The sequence below is a fragment of the Tenrec ecaudatus genome, chromosome 2 (genome assembly GCF_050624435.1).
Source record: "Tenrec ecaudatus isolate mTenEca1 chromosome 2, mTenEca1.hap1, whole genome shotgun sequence".
NCBI lineage: Eukaryota > Metazoa > Chordata > Mammalia > Afrosoricida > Tenrecidae > Tenrec > Tenrec ecaudatus.
Window position 1 is genome coordinate 167,423,431 of NC_134531.1, and position 14,480 is coordinate 167,437,910.

General features: G+C 39.1%; 2 non-coding genes across 2 annotated transcripts; both read left to right on the forward strand.

Moving 5' to 3' along the window:
- The first annotated feature begins 4,362 nt into the window (after positions 1-4,362).
- LOC142441613 (small nucleolar RNA SNORA33) lies at positions 4,363-4,497 on the forward strand. Its single transcript, XR_012782978.1, has one exon. It is a non-coding gene; the product is annotated as a small nucleolar RNA SNORA33 (small nucleolar RNA).
- A 5,824-nt stretch (positions 4,498-10,321) lies between these two features.
- Positions 10,322-10,451, forward strand: LOC142441601 (small nucleolar RNA SNORA38). The gene has a single exon (XR_012782967.1). It is a non-coding gene; the product is annotated as a small nucleolar RNA SNORA38 (small nucleolar RNA).
- The last annotated feature ends 4,029 nt before the right edge of the window (positions 10,452-14,480 follow it).

Sequence of the window (14,480 nt, forward strand, 5' to 3'; positions counted from 1 at the left end):
TATAATGATATAACGACAGATACTCAGACCAATGGAAAAGAACTGAAAACCCAGAAATAAAAGCATCAGCATGCAGACAACTGATCTTTAATAAAGGCCCCCAAAAATATCAAAAGGGAAGCAGATACCCTCTCTAATAAGTGGTGCTAGAAAAAAATGGATATCTACCTGCAGAAAAATGAAGCAAGACACTTTCTCACTCCATGCACAAGAATAAACTCAAGGTGGATCACAGACCTTCAGGTAAAACCCCAAGTTATTAGGGCCATCAATGAGGGAATTGGGACAAACCTGAGAACTTTGGTGCAGGGAATACCTAGGCTATCAGAAACAGGGAAGGACACAAAAACAGATGGGTCACAAGTTTACCAGTGAAATATACTGCAGATAAAAACACCTATGTACATGAAAAGAATTCACAAAGAGAGTAATAAGAGAGCCCACAGACAGGGAAAACATCTTTAACAATGTAACACCAGACAAAGGTCTTATTATTAAAATCCATAATACTCTGCTAGCTGCCAAAAAGAAAAAAAAAAATTGCCCACTGAGTAGGTCGGCAAAGGACCTGAACAGATTTCACAAGGGCAGAAATCCAAATGGTCGATAATTTGGATTGAGAAAATGTTCCCAATCATTAGCTATAAGAGAAATGCATATTAAAACAACTATAAGATACCACCTAACACCCTCACAGATAGCCCAATTCAAAAAATCAGAAAGCAACAGGTGTTGGTGGGGCTGTGGTGAGATAAGTACTCTCATCCACTGCTGATGGACCTATAGGTATATACAGTCACTATGGAAATCGATTTGGCGATATATAAAACAGATAGAAATTGAGCTACCATGCGACCCAATAATCCCACTACTGGGCATATACTCTGAAGACACATGAAATAGATCATGGCCAGATATTTGTGCTCCAATGTTCATTGTGGCACAGTTCACGATTTCAAGTTGGAAACAACCCAAAATATCCATTAACAGACAAATCGATTAAAAAACTGCGGTACATACATATAATGGAGTACTACGCATCCCTAAAAAGCAGTGATGAACACATGCAGCACATGGGAAGAACTGGAGGAAATTATGCTAAACGATGTAAGCCAAGCACAAAAGGACAAGTACAACATGAGTCTGCTGGGGTAATCTTAAAAAAAATGCAAAAGGGGCACAGGGAAAAAGCTACTGTATATAAACATTCCTGGGGTGTGGTATAGGTGTATGGCAGGGGCCAGACCAAATCCAGGGATTCATATGGTAGCCAACTAAGAAGGAGGGAGAAAAGGGGGAAAAAAAAGACATGAGTATCAGGGGAACAAGGCACTAACTCACCCAAATGGAGGGTTTTGTTTATATCTCCATAGGGAAAGAGGGACCAGACCTCAGCCTGGTGAGCCAAGATGTGAATGCAACATACTTTCATGAAGCAGTGAACCAATAGAGCACAGCAAGGAAGTCCTGAGGGAACACCAAAAATAGACTTTGGGGCCAGGGCATGGCACCCCATCAGCCTCTACTGGAAAACACTCCTAAAGTTCAACAAATAGACCTTGAACTATTTACAGGCTTTTCCTTTGTATGGCATTGTTTTTGGCTCCTGTTGTTGTTTTGTTTTCTTTTGTTGCTTTGTTTTGCTCTGTCTAGTTTTGTGTGCATGTTATTACCTCTGCAGATCTAACTAGATAAGATAGGCGGATAAACAATCTGGAGGAGAAAACATTGGGACTGATGCTTCCAGGGGACCATGGGAGAGGGGAGGCGGGAGAAAAGAAGTGAGTATTAACAAACCCAGGGACAAGGGAACAAGTAATCCAAAATTGATGGTGAAGAGGGAGTAGGAGGCCTGGTAGGGCTTGAGCAATGGCAATGTAACCGAGAGGAATTACTGAAGCCCAAATGAAAGCTGAGCATATTAGTGGGACTAGAGGAAAGTAAAGGAAATAGAGGAAAGAGCTAGGAGGAAAAGGGGATTTATAGAGATTTAAATACAGGCATGTACATATGTAAATATATTTATACATAATGAGGAAAAAATCTATGTGCATACATTTATAGGTTTAGTATTAAGGTAGCAGATGAATATTGGGCCTCTACTCAAGTACTCCCTCAATGCAAGAACACTGCTCTATTAAACTGGCATTCCATGAGGCTCACCTTCCTAGCATGATTGCTGAAGACAAAGTAGGTGCATAAATAAATATGGTGAAGAAAGCCATCAAAAGATATAGCATCTGGCACCTTAAAGGCTTGAAGATATACAAGCAGCCATCTAGCTGAGAAGCAATAAAGTCCACATGGAAGAAGCATACCAGCCTGTGTGATCACATTGTGACGATAGGATCAGGTATCAGGCATCAAAGAACAAAAATCATATCATTATGGATGAGGGGGAGTTTGGAGTGGAGACCTAAAGCCCATCTGTAGGCCACTGGGCATCCCCTTACAGAAAGGTTGCAGGGAGGAGATGAGCCGGTCAGGGTGCAGTATAGCACTGATGAAACATATGACTTTCCTCTAGTCCTTTAATGCTCCCTCCCCTCAACTATCATGATCTCAATTCTACCTTACAAATCCGGCTAGAGCAGATGATGTACACTGTACAGGTAGGGACTGGAAACACAGGGAATCCAGGACAGATAAGAACCTCAGGGCCAATAATAAGGGTAGTGATACCAGGAGGGTAAGGGGGTAACTGATCACAAGGATCTACATATAACCTCCTCCCTGGGAAAAGACAACAAAAAAATAGGTGAAGGGAGACATCGGACAGTATAAGACATGACAAAATAATAATAATCCATAAATATCAAGGGTTCGTGAGGGAGGAGGGGTGGGGAGGGATGGGGAAAAAATGAAGAACTGATAGCCAGGGGTCAAGTAGAAAGCGAATGTTTTGAGAAGGATGATGGCAACAAATGTACAAATGTGCTTGACACAATGGATAGATGTATGGATTGTGATAAGAGTTGCACATGGCCCTAATAAAATGATTTTTAAAAGAAAAGAACAAAAGACTGGCACCTGCTCTTTATTTTAAACAGAAGCCATGGTAAATATGAGGGAGCATAAAAATATTTCTATAAAATCATACTAACCTTTAGTAAGCAAAAAATATCAAAATGTCAAGCAATTGTTCCCTGACCTATCCATCCTCAAGAGCTAACCACTTTTGGAGGTGGTGTTTGCAGCTCTAAGCCTTCCCCAAAGACGTCAATTTGCAATATGTCAAAAAGGCAGTTTGGGGAATCCTGGAGGGGCTCAAATCATGTTCCTTCTTAATGTTTTTGGAGTGCAGGAAACAAAATAAATTCTGAAAGGGGAAAGATCAGAGTATAGGGGGATTGGGTAAGATGTCTCAAAGAAATGCTCATGGGATAGCCCTGCTGTGCTGCATTGTCATGATGGTATAAAACACGCTCCACACAATTTTCCTGGCCTTTCCTCACCAATCCAGGTTTTATGTTTCAGAAAACTTCTTCCTAATAAGTCCCTGTGATTGTTCTGTGACCTTTGAGAAAATCTAGCAAGTTTTCCCCTTGGGAATCCCACAATGAATGTTTTAGTGAGAAAACTTGTCTGTAGTCACACACTGACCCCAAAGACATGGCTAAACACATTGTGTTTGGAATAAATCTATACATGTATCAACCAGAACCCCAGTAGCAATACTATCTTAATTGCCTTTATGTTTTGATCTCATAAATAAATAATCTGCAAGATGGAAAATGCAGAGGCCCAAAGTTGTTTACTAAAGTATTATTTATATAAAAATAATTTCTAGAATTTGTTAATTTCCAACAGAGAAATAGCCCAAAAATCAATGTCCTTATTAATAAAATAATCTCAGAAACTATGTTCAATGTTTTCCAACTGAATGTTTAAAATTCAAATGCTTAAGTTAAATACACCATATGTTATCTGAAAGCTAATTAAATTATATTTTAAATATATATTAAAAATAAAAGAGCTCACTGATAATTTTTTAGTCATGTTGTTAAGTTAACATGGATGTAGCTATTCTGTTTTCCCTTGTGCATAAAAATATGGTTATTATGTAACCATTAACTTTATAAATACATTATTAGAAAAAAACAGTTCCCAGAAGAGGACATCGCACTTGGTAAAGTGAAAGGTCAGTGAAAGAGAGGAGAATCCTCCATGAGATGACAGCTACACCAATGGGCTCCAACACACACAACTGGGAAGAAGGCACAGGACCCGACAACATTGTGTTCTGTTATGCAGAAAGGTGCCATAAGTTCTGATAAGTCAGAGCCAACTAACAATAACTAACAACAGCAACAATTTTGTAAAATTAATGAACAAAAATGATTTTTAAGTTTGGTTAAAACAAAGCCAGCCATTGATTCTGCTAACTTGTATTGTGTTTCTGCAGAAATTTAGAAAAAGCTGGGAATAGCAGTAAGGCCCTGTTATGAGCCTTAAGGATAATTGAGATCATTAAGGTCCCTGAAAGTGGCTACATTAAAAAAAAAAAAAAGGTTTGTTAAAACAAAAAGATGATCTAATTTCCAGGTTGGATCCATTTATTCAAATCCATCATTGGTTTCAATTGAACAGACCTCTGAACACAGAGATGGCCTGGACATTTAAGGATGCCCCTCCTTCCTTTCCACTGAAGCATGAGACCTTTGAAAATATTTTCCTGATACCTAAGGTGGCTACGAAGCTCCCCTACAGATTTTACATCAAATAACAGACCACATATCTAAGTTCAAGATTGTATGAACACAGTCCCCTGCTGGGTTTCAAGCAAGGACCAAGTGAAATAGGGATCAGCTCTATTTTCTTTCAAAAGACATGAACCAAGATAATTTTTAACCACAACTTGAAAATGAATAGCTGCCTGTGAATTACATCAGTAATAATTGATGCAGCCGAGTTTTAGGAAATCCACCCAGAGATCTGTCTAATCATCCACTTTGTCACTCAGATGCCTACAAACCCATCTGCCAAGCACTTGAGCTTTGTTTGGTCAAGTTGTTGCAGCCACTCTGTCAACCCATCTCCTTGAAATCCTTTCTGTTTTTCACCACCCCTCGACTTTACCAAACATGATATCCTTCTCTCAGGACCGGTCTCTCTTGACATGTCCAAAATATGTGAGGCAAAGCACTGCCATTCTTCCCTCTAAGGAGCATTCTGTGCATACTTCTCCAAGACTTGATCTTGATGCGACATTCTTCTTCATGTAATCCAGCTTCTCTTTTAGCAGTCCATGGCGCTTTCCATATTCTTCCCCAGCACCACAATTCAAACGCATCCACCCTTCTTCGGCATTCCCCATTCAATGTCCAACTTTCACACCAGGGCTCAGGTCAGGCTCGCCTTAGTCCTCAAAGTAATACCCTTGATTTTCAACACCCCAAAGAGGTCTGTGCAGCAGATTTGAATAATGCAATTTGTATGTTTACCTCTTGACTGCTGCCTCCATTAGCATCGACGGTGGAACCAAGCAGGACACACTCCTTGACAACCTCAAACTTTCCTCATTTATCATGATGTCACCTATTGGTGCAGTTCTGTGGGTTCTTGGTCTTCTCTACATTGGGTTGTAAACCACATCGAAGGCTACAATCAGCAAGTATTTCAAGACTGCCTCACTTTCAGCAAGCAAGGTTTTTTAGTTGCATATTGCAGGTTGTTATAATACGCCTTCCTCCATCGGGATGCCGCACTCTCCTTTACTCCAGCTTCTCTGATTATTTTCTCAGCATACCGATTGAATAAATATGGTGAGAGGGTGCCACCCTGTTATACACCGTTCCTAATTTTAAACCATGCGATGTTCCTTTTTGGGTTCCCACAACTGCCTATTGATCCCTCAACAGGTGCCACAGGCACACAAAGTGTTCTAGAATTCTCATTCTTCTCAAAGTTGTCCATACTTTGTCATGATCCGCACAGTTCAATGCCTTGGCATAGTCCATAAAACACAAGTAAACAAAAAAAATTAAAAAAAAAACACAAGTAAACATCTTTCTGGTATTTTCTGCTTTCACCCAAGGTCCATCTGACATCATCCATGATATTCCTTGTTATACACCCAATTCTGAATCTGACCTGAACCTCTGGCAACTCCCTATCAATTTCCTGCTGCAACCCTTGTTGGATGATCTTCAGCAACATTTTAATGGCATGTGATATCAATGATTTTGTTCTATACTTTGGATATTCTGTTAGTTTACCTTTCTTTCAAATGGGTGTAAGTATAGATCTCTTCTTGTCCATCAAGTAGTTGTCTTCCATATTTCCTGACAAAGGCAAGTGAGTGCTTCATCAGTTGAGATAAGCAGCATATTACCTTATTTTAAATGTTTCCATATAAATTTGATGCATTGGAATCCATTTCCCCAAAATTTGGGCTTTATAACCCTTTACTCTTGGCTCCTAAGATACTGCAGTTCATTGTTTATCTTCCAACCTCTGGCCAATATCTCTCCTCTCTGTACATGATGCCATAAATAGTAAATCTCTGGGTCCCTGGATCCCAGTGATTAACCACTTTTCAGGCACTATAACCAGTTATCATGGGGTTCTTCTCTTCTCTTCAAAAGGTAAATCATCAGTGATATATTTGTAAAGGGATACAACTAGCCGGAGTCCAGCCAGAAAGCCTGGTGCCATCTAATTAATGTTGACTCGTAGTGACCCTATACTTTCTTTTAATCTTTCTTTTTCTTACCATATAGGTATTCTCCAGTAAAATGATATCTTAACAGGAAAAGGATGCATCAGAGAATGATGGGTAAAATATGAGGGAATGACATTGGTTTTGTACTCCATCAAACCTGTGTCCAAGGCAGGCTTCTCTCAAAAAGAATGCAAATACGTTCTAATCTCGGCAATCTGAGCTCCTGAAACCTTTAGCCAATCTTGCCATTCATTTTCTAGTTTTCCTTAACACCGTTCATAGTTTACTTTCTTCTTTAAAGCGTTTATAAAAAAAACCCATCTGAGAGATTCTTCCTTATTTTCTTCCATCACTTGTATTTGTTGTTCCTGTGTGCCTGCCAACATAGTTACCAATTTCTGGTAACTAAGAGACCCCTGTGATCTCTGTACTCTGACCCGCTAAAGAAAATCTAACACCCCAATTCTTGAGAACATAGTCTTTACTCATTTCAGTGTTTTTGTGCTTATCCATAAAGTTTTGCCCCATACTTATGATATGATTCTGCTTTCTCACAAGAACCCTTTGATTCTAATAGTCAAATGTGAATATTTTCCAATAATCAATCTCCACTTTGACCACCATCCCGTCCAAAATCCACTCTGCACTCAACCCTGTTGAGGGGCAGCCCCGCTTTACTTTCGGTATTTTCAGAATCCTATCTGGTCAGGCTACTGCCTTGTTCTGATGTTCGACACATACCTTTTAGGGAAATGTGAAATATTGTCAAAAAGCGGTAGATGAGTAAACAAAAGTTCTTGAAGCTGTTCATTTTGAATTTTCATTCTTGACGAAAAATGTGGCAATTCCACAGCATCACTGACTATTCTCTGACATATAAAGAGAAGTTGTGCAGGCTGGTTTCCTGTTCATGCAGGCATAGGTCTATTCCAAGCACAACAGTTAAGTGTGCCTCTGTGACCAGTGCATAGATGCAGGCAAGTTCTTGTAGAAATACACGTGTTTCCGACCTGTCAGGTGCCTTCAAATAAGGGGAGCCCAGTCCCAAGAGTGGCTTCAAGAGGATGGTTGCATTGACAACAGAGAGATCTGCTAAGAAAGTCACGGCAGCTGTTGTAGGCGATGCCAAAGGGGTAATCTCCATAGGGTTTCTAAAAAAACACGAGATGAGCACTTAGGCCTATTCTGAAGAGGATTTCAGAAAATTAAACATAGCATTCATGAGAAAAAAGTGAAGAAGAGTGTATCAAGGACCACGCCCCCCATCTCCTCCCCCCACCCCCTCCCCATGACGACAATTCCTGTTCCGCCTTCCAGGATAGAAAGAACAATCCCACAAAATTTTCATGGGGAAAGCATCAAGTACTTCACAATTTGCATGGCTGAGTTCATTAATTCTGGTAGCTTTCTCACGATCCTAATTTTCACAAAATCATTTTTGCAAAGACACAAAGAGGGATCCCTTCGCCAACTCCTTAAACCATGATAGTAAGTTTATAGTGTAAACTTTTCCTTTCACCTTTCTCTTTGCCTGTTAACACTTATGTCAGGTCATAATCATCCTTTAGTATACTATCCAGTTGTTTGCTATTTATCTCCTTGCTGTCAAAAAGTACAATTGGTAAAAGGATTATGTATGACATTTCTCTTACGCTATTTTGTCTTCTGCCAAACAAAGTCTCTAAATTTGTTGCCAAATAATCATTTAAAATTATTTTCCTTGTCACATATATAATCTTGCAAAATGAGGAAACTAAGTCCCAGACAAACCTAGTGACTATCCAAGAATTTATTGCAAAATGCACTGAGGTATGTCTGGAATCTGCACAGAACAGCTCAGTTTATTGAGTACCAAATAGGTGGCAGAGAATATTGACCCAAGGACCAATGTTCTTTCAAGAACTTTTGACATGACATGGAAAAAAGAAAGTCAACTTCATCTCCAGTCTTGTCCCTAGTTAGTTATGTGGCTCTGATAAGTCTTACACCTTAGCACCAATGGTGTCAGACAAATGATCTCCTGGAAATACAAACTTTCATGTTAATTTTGAAAAATTATTTATAAACAATCATCAGTGGCCAGTGCTAAGTTATGACTTCAGTTCTCTCTCTCTCTTCATTATCTTATAATAAGATTCGTCTATTCATTCATTGCCCAAATATTGAATAAATACCTACTGAGTGCTGATTATACCTCTCTGTGTTGGCATTATAATGAATAACAAGGCAGATACACCCTTCACTAGCATGGAATTTACAATGTAGTGGGAAGAAAGGGGAGAGGCAGTATAAAATATGCAAGTCAATAGTCAAGATAATTTCCAGATACTGAGAATGCAGTAATGGAATGAACCCACTCCCTGAGAAAATGACGTCTGAGCTAACCGTTAAGGAGGAAAAGTCAGGCACGAACTGTACCAACAGAAGGAACAGAAAAGTTCTTGGGAAAGTGACATGGTTCATGAGCTTCAATGCCTAGAAATACCAAAAATTCACCTCCTTTGCTTTTTAAAAAACAATTTCCTTCTGTGAATGAGACATATGGAATTCAATTACTGCCTTTTAAATGCTGAGAGAATGTGAATGTTAATGCTTCATCCAGGAAAAGAGACTACCTTTTTAGGTTCTAAGAATGGCTTTTTAAATTCACCACTCAGGGCTGAAATGAAGAAACAACATATACACGGAGTGTCTTCAGTTAAAAAGAAGGAGAGTGGTGATCCTCTGAGGTCAGCAAAAATGGGAAAATAAATCACAGGTCACAAGTAGCAGATATGCCACACACCACCATGCCAGGAAGAGTTCAAATGTCGAAAGCTAAGACACAACATCCCCCTAAATGACAATCAATATAGGTTTTGTTGTGTATGAGGAGGCTTTGAAGAATTTGAAGAAAAATTCATTTCTCTAAAAATGTTTTGTAGTCACTATATAAACACACACATACACGTGGATATCAGAAAAGAGTGCTGGTGGCATGGTGGATCACACACATAACTCTGAACCAAAAGATCAGTAGTCCAACTCAACAGCTGCTTTGAGGAGAAAGATAAAGCTTTGGGCTTCCATAAAGGTTTGCATCCTCTGTTTGTATGGATTGTGATGAGCCATATAAGTCCCTAATAAAATGATTTTTTAAAAGACATGGGGAAAAAATGAGATTCACATCCTCGGAAAATCAAAGGGGTATTTCTACTTTGCCCAATAAGTCACTATGAGTCAAAATCAAATCTGTGAGAGTAATACATATATGTATATACATTGTGGATTATATTTCAATGCAAAGAAAACCAAATCCTCATGATTGAACCCACAGACATGATAAACATAGAAAAGAATAAAGTGTTAAGAATTCCCATTTACTTGGATGCACAATCAAAACTAATAGAAGCAGCAGTCAAAAAAATCACACAAGGCATTGCACTAGAAGTGTCTGCTACACAACACCTATGTAAAGTGCTAAAGCACAAGGATGTCATTTTGAGGTCTAAGGCGCACCTGACCCCATCACATGATATACACAAGAATAGAGGAAAAGTGATACATTCGAAATATGGTATTGGAGAAAAATATAGAAAGTACTGTGGACTACCAGAAAATAAACAAATCTGTGTTGGAAGAAGTCTAACCAGAATGCTCCTTAGAAATACAGATAGTTCCTCCTACAAAGGCGTGTCTGTGGGTCCCTGTCCTTGTACACATAAGAATTTGAGGCAAAGAAATGTGGATTTGGAGAAGTTTGGGGCCAACTTGCTCCTCGAAGGCTCCAGCGCCCCCATCCACACTGAAAAAAAAAAAGAAATACAGATAGCAAGAGTGTGTCTCACATACTGTGGACTTGCTATTAAGAGAAACCATTCCCCAGAAAAAGACATATACTTGATAAAATATAGGGTCATCTAAAAATAAGGACATCATAAAATATAATGAACTAAAGTATATATTGATTTCATACTTATAAGGGCATTTCAAGATATATCTGAGAGTATAAACCCCTAAGGGCTAATAATGAGAGTAGTGATACCAGGAAGGTACCGGGAAGGTGGGGGAGAAAGGAGAAACTGATCACAATGATCTACATATAGCCCCCTCCTTGGGGGACAGACAACAGAAAAGTAGGTTAAGGGAGACATTGGCCAGTGTAAGACATGAGAAAACAATAACAATTTATAAATTATCAAGGGTTCATGAGAGAGGGAGGGGAAAATGAGGAGCTGAAATCAAGGGCTTAAGTAGAAAGAAAATGTTTTGAGAATGATGATGGCAACAAATGTACAAATGTGCTTGACAAAATGGATATATGTATGGATTGTGATAAGAGCTGTATGAACCCCCAATATGTGATTTTAAAAATACAAATGAAAGAAAGATATATCTGAAAGTAAAATGTGGTCTGTGACAGGATAATATCTATCTGCATACAAAAAAATCCAGTTAACACAACTATTATTCAAATTTATGCACCAACCACTAATCTGATTATAAAGAAACTGAAGAATTTTACCAAGATCTTCAGTCTAAAATTAATCAGGCATATAATCTAGATGGAGTAATAATTCTTGTCCATTGGAATGCAAAATTTAGAACGAAGAGAAGAGAACCATATTTGGAAAATATGTCTTTGGTGATAGAATCCAAGATGAAGAGCCCATGTTGAATTTTGCAAGATCAACGACTTGTAAACTCTTGTCAACAGGAAAAAAGCACCTATATCCAAAGATTTCTTCCAGAGGAATGCAGAGGAATCAAACGAACTACCTCTATGGAAAGAGAGGATGAAAAATGGCTACCAAAGTAGCACCATCTATCAGGCACCAGCGGCTGCCTGTGGAACCAACTGTGCATAGCTCACATATAAAGTCAGGAGCCCTGGAGGCATAGTGGTTCCATGTTGGGCTGTGATCTGCCAGGACAGCAGTTCAAAACCACCAGCAGCCATGCCGGAGAAAGACAGGATTTCTAAATCTTGTAAAAAGTCACAGTCTCTATTCCTTCTTTGTAGTTCATTCTTAGTCTGAAAGCCCTGCTGAAACCTGTTCACTTTGAGTGACCCTGCTGCTATTTTCAGGAAAAAGGTGAAGCTTTATATACTGTTAAGAGTTACAGTTTTGGAAGACCATAGAGAAGTCTTAGCTTGTCCTGTAAGGTTTTCCATGAGATGGAATCAACTCGATGGCAATGAGTTCGGGTTTGGCTGGTTTGGCTGGTTTGACTTTGTTTGGGGGGTTTGGGGCTGGTATTTGAAATACCAGTGAGCTTTCAGCATCACAGAAACACACAGCACCATAGAATGACAAACTGACCCACAAGTGATGGGTCAAAGTATTAGAAGAAGAAAAAGAGGCATAGGCAAGGAAAGCACTCTCAAAATCTTAGATATTACCAATCCAATTCTCTACACTATTATGTATTTTACAAAACTCTCAAATTTGCATCTTTTCCTGTATTTTAAAAAATTAACACATTACAAACACATTAAAATAAAGAGCAAAAATACCTTTTCTCTACTGCAATAACAAAGTAAGAATTTACCATTTGACTTAGATGTTAACTGATATGTTTCCTTTCTGTTTTGACAAATGCCAAGTCTGCTTCAAGTTTTAGTCTTGATAAAAGAATTATATTTTGCTTATTTATCTAGACATTAGAATATGCAGTCCACAATATCAGTCCTCATCTTTTAAAAGAGAATCATTCTCTTGTCTAATCAACATAGTCTCTTACCAAGCTACCCAGCTGGGATCTGACACCCTGGCAGGCAGATACTTCAGGAGTAACACATTCAATGTTTAAAAATTTTACAATGTTATTCTTTAGAAAAAGGAAAAAGATAACCAAATAATCAAATCAAGTATGATGTATATGCTAGCTCTTCACCTGCTCTTTTATGAATATATAGGAAAGGCAAAAAGGAGAAGAAGAGGAGGCAAGAGAAATAAAGTGGTAAGGAGACAGAGGAATAAATAAAGAGGGAGGGAGGGCAGGAGGGAGGGAGGGAGGGAGGGAGGGAGAGAGAGAGAGAGAGAGAGAGAGAGAGAGAGAGAGAGAGAGAGAGAGAAGAAAGAACAGGCTAGATCAACCCCCATGATTAAATTCAGCCCCAAATCACTGATTATATTTGTCATCTGAAAGTTGCAAAACATACTTAAAATTATTGGGGTGAGATCAACACAGAGGTACAGAAACAAGTTTGAAGTTAGATTAGATTGGGGTGGTTGGAAAGAGACACAATGAATGTTCTGTATTTGTTGTCTCATGTGGAAAAGGATTTTGATGACTGCAAGGCAAGCATCACGTGTTTCCAGTCTCTTCAGTGTTAATACCTTGAGGGGTCAGCCTTTCCTTATTCTCTGGGGTTCTAGAAGAACTGCCAACCATAGGCTTATGCCTTGCTACTCTATTGCTCATTTCCTTGGCCACTTCACAAGATGCTGGGGAAAATATGTAAATCATTACTTGTAACCAGAGGCTTTTCTGTGGGATTGTTCCATTTAGAGCTATAGAAGAAGTCTTTGGGGTTGCAAGACTAGAACTAAGTTTCTATATTCCCAGCCTTGTAGACAAAGACTACAATAGGAGGGAATGGAAGCAATCCACATACAGCAGGGAAATGATTGAGACAGGGGAAGAAAAGTGGGGCCATGGGACTGAGTCAAGAGCCTCATGAAAGAAGCAAGGAGGCATAATAATCAACGCATCTAGAATAGTTGGATAACTAAAGAATAAGATAAGGAATAATTGAATCAAGAGCTAGCTGTAAAAGATAATCTATAGAGAGTACTGGAGCTGAAGAATACCAAAAAAAACAAAACAGAAAAACCAAGGGGGGAAAGAGTCAAAGAGACCAAAGAGATGGTGAGTAGGAGAGTAGATGATTATCTAAGGAAAGAGATGGGGATGCAGAAAGAGAGGAGGGATGTAAGAGGTCGGGAGAAGAGAGAAAATAAGACAGGAAAAGTGAAGGTAGAAAGAGTAAAAAGTCCAAGAATGAACTCAAAGGTCTTCTGTACCTGCTTCTAACATTCAAAATAAAATCAGGGATGCTTATGCTTTGGTTTTGGATCAAACTTTCCAGCCTTATTTCATTGTTCACACTAGCCACGCGCTTAGTAGAGTTTCTTGAACACAGTCTGCCGTAATCTACTTCTTTGCCCAAGCTTCATACTGTTTCCTCAGTCAAGAGCACTCTCCCCTACTACTTCTAAGAAAGTTTCTAAGCCAATTTCATTTGGATTTTTTTCTCTCAAAATCATCTAATAATGCTAGTTGATAATACCACTCATTAAGTTGTTTTTCAAGACTCTAGTGTATGGAGAAGGAACCAAGGTGATGTAGTGTGTGTACACTGGGCTCGTGGGAAAGTCAACAATTCAAAACCACCAGCCACTCTGCCTTAGAAAGATGAGGCCTCTGTTCCCATAGAGATCGACTGGCTCAGAAACCGAGAGCATCTGCTCTGCTTTGTCGTTCAGGGATCTGCTTGAGTCAGATGCCTCAATGGCAGTTAAGTTTGATTTGGTATGAGTCTGTGGAGATTTCTCATTTAATATGGCCAATGAAGTAAAACTAGGCAAACTTAAATTTCTAAAACATGGGAGTTCTGGTACAATCACCAGAAGAGGAAAAGCTATCGGTTGATATTCTATTAGAAACGTAATCTCCCTCTTAGAAACAAGGACGTCCTGTGTGTTATATAGGAACAAAATCTCTTGAATGACAGAGTCAAAGACAACTCTATCCAGCTGATAGATGGCTCATTGCTGTAAAGGTCTGTTGCTCGCCAGAGTTCAGGCAATAACTCAATTTCCTGTCCCAG